General features: G+C 29.4%; 1 long non-coding RNA gene across 1 annotated transcript; it reads left to right on the forward strand.

Moving 5' to 3' along the window:
- Positions 1-404: 404 nt before the first annotated feature.
- On the forward strand, positions 405-2,366 carry LOC145790152 (uncharacterized). Its single transcript, XR_014328797.1, has 3 exons — positions 405-547; positions 904-937; positions 2,317-2,366. It is a non-coding gene; the product is annotated as an uncharacterized LOC145790152 (long non-coding RNA).
- The last annotated feature ends 458 nt before the right edge of the window (positions 2,367-2,824 follow it).

Below are 2,824 nucleotides of genomic sequence, written 5' to 3' on the forward strand. Positions count from 1 at the left end.
AATTGGAAGAATTAGTTTCTGCTTGCTTAGATGGAAATTGTCATTACTCAGTTTCATTTTGCATGTTCTGATTTGAATTTCTTAAGCAAAATAAGTTTTGAATTTTGGATTTGATTGTTTTAGCCATGAGCACCTTATTACAAACTGTCATAGGCTGCTTCTTTTTCTTCTTCTTTTTTTTTTCTTATTTTTTTTTAAAAAAAAACAGCATGCTCTATTGGTTTTGGTTAACACTCGCTTTTTCTCTCATTCTTTCACACATAAAGCCTAATGGGTTTTTGTCACTTTTTTTTGTTTTTTTTTTAAACCAGCGTTCTGTTTTTGGTTTGGTTAGCCCTCTCTTTTTCTAATTATTTCACACATGAAGTCTATTGGGTTTTTGTCACTACATGCACAATTGAATGCTGATTTTTAATCAATACATATGCTGATTTTTCATGGGTAAATTGTATTGATATTTGATAGCCTGAAGAGTGGTGGTTTTTCTGGGACATATTATTGCTGGGACTAATAAGAAGACTTGGGAGTAGTTGCATTTTACATTGAGGTTGGTCTGAGAATTTTGTTTTGTCAGAATTATATTTCTTGGGCTATGTTTTATTAGATTGAATTGTTCTTTTATCTAACAGTTACCATAAAGTTACACTCTATCTATAAGTCATTGGTTTAAGTTTGGATTAGAATATATTTGGGAATGGCTTTAGTCACAAGTAAATTACCTATTGGATGGCTTTGGAAGCCTTTTACTTTGGCCATTTTTTGAAACAATTTTGATTTCTTTGTTAATATTTTCCATTTAAAGTATATATGGAAGTGCCTTTCTCTCTTTAATAATTAGTTTTCCTAAATTTCAGTTTGTTTCTTTCCGCCATTTTCATGTTGTGTTGTGTCTTTTTGTTGTAGGTCATCAATTTATGGGTTTTCGATATAATCAAAGGTATAAACTCTAAGCGATTTTTTTGTTTTTTATTATATCTGTTTCATTACTCAAAATTTTAGAAAATTTATTTTTTTGGGGTCTATTACGTATTGGGTCTTTTGTTGGATCTTTTGATATTTTGTACTTTTTTTTCCCCTCCACCCCTCTCTTCCTCTTCTCTCGTTAATCTTTCTTTCTTTTGAATTTATTTGGGTTTTTGGTTTATATCCATTTTATTTACAGAGAAACTATAAATTGCAAACGTTTTTTTCCCTTCCCTTTCTCTATCACATTTGTTTTAATCCCCATTGGAATAAAAGCTAACAAAATCATAGTGTATTGCTTTTGTTGTCTCATTGTTCTTCCTACATGTGAGCTCATTTTTTTCAAAATATGATTCAATTGGTAAGAGAAAATATGCGTTCTTATTTTTTATCAAGTGCTTTAGAGAAGATAGTAAAAGTAGATGAGGAAAAATGTGAAGAACATGGGAGCAGGTACCACAAGAATTAACATATTTTTTAGCAGTTAGAAAGTTCATTGCTTACTATGTAACGTGATTTGGAAATAGCCAAACATTAGTTATTTTTTATTTTAAAATGACTTTAATCCATCTGACTTATTCTTTTCGAATCCTTTTAATTTGGCTATTTTTTAGGGATTTTTTTTTTTTTTAGAGAGAGTAAATTTCGCCATTTAAGTGGTCTTTATATGGGAGTGCTTTGTGGTTAAAAAAATTATAGCAGTGCTTTTTTTTTCTCTATTTTTCTCACTATATTTCGGGTTTATAATTTGCAAAGAACTGTTAAAATGTGATTGGCAGTAGTAGCATTAGGAGGTGTACATTGTTTGGTGAGATTGTAGAGCACTAACTAATGTGCATTTTAATTTTAATTTTTTTGAATTGCAGAGTATTGGTTGGTGTCCATTTTAATTTTAATATTTTTATATCGCAGCGTATTGGTTGGTGTGCATTGTTTGGTGTTTAGTTTTAATTTTTGTGGGATTGCAAAACACTTGCTGGTGTGCTTTATCTGGTGTTTAGTATTTTTTTTTTTTGGGATTATAAAGCGTTAACATGTGTACAATAGCTTTGGTTTGTGTGCTTTGTTTAGCAGGCGATTTACACTTCAGTGTTGATGTGAAGCTTACACTTTGGTTTTTGTTAATAGAAACCAAATGTCTATAATAAAATCAAAATATATTCTTAAGTTTTATTGGGCGTGCCTTCAGGCACAGGCTATCAATAAAGTTTTATATTCTTAAGTTTTATTGGGCGTGTTTATAATAAAGTTTTATTTTTTCACTTTTCTCTATCCTCACTTAATAACTAGCATGTTATCAATCACCTACAAAGCATACAACTAACTAATACCTTTTTCTTTTCTTTTTTTTAGTAGGCAGGTCAATTAATTGGTTTGAGGCAAAGGTGGTGTTAGGTATGAGGTGAGGAAAAGCCGCGAATTTCATGTAATGATTTTTTGAAATGGTTTAGATTTTAGAAACCCCTCATCATGTAATGATTTTTTAAAATGTGTTAGATTTAAATGTGTTTCTAAATGGTTTTGATTTCAAAAATATGAAAATGATAAATGAACCAACGCAATTATTATAATGGGTTTCTAAATGAGTTTCTAAAATCAATTTTCATGTACTGATTTTCGGAAACCTATCTTTATTTTGTTTAATTTAGTTCCCCTATGTAACTATTCTATTTATATCATTTGGAGTATTAATTTCTCATTCTCTTTCTAACTGTTCTGTTTCATTCAGTTTCATTCTCTCTTTCATTTTTCAGTTGTGGTAAGTATCTTTTATAAGTATTTGATTGTGATCTTTGTTTAAAAAAATAGTACAGTTAATTTTATTTAATGAACCTTAGGTTTAATTTTAGTTAGATTTGTC

Source organism: Camellia sinensis, chromosome 5 (genome assembly GCF_055761805.1).
Source record: "Camellia sinensis isolate YWXY chromosome 5, ASM5576180v1, whole genome shotgun sequence".
NCBI classification, from domain to species: Eukaryota; Viridiplantae; Streptophyta; class Magnoliopsida; order Ericales; family Theaceae; genus Camellia; species Camellia sinensis.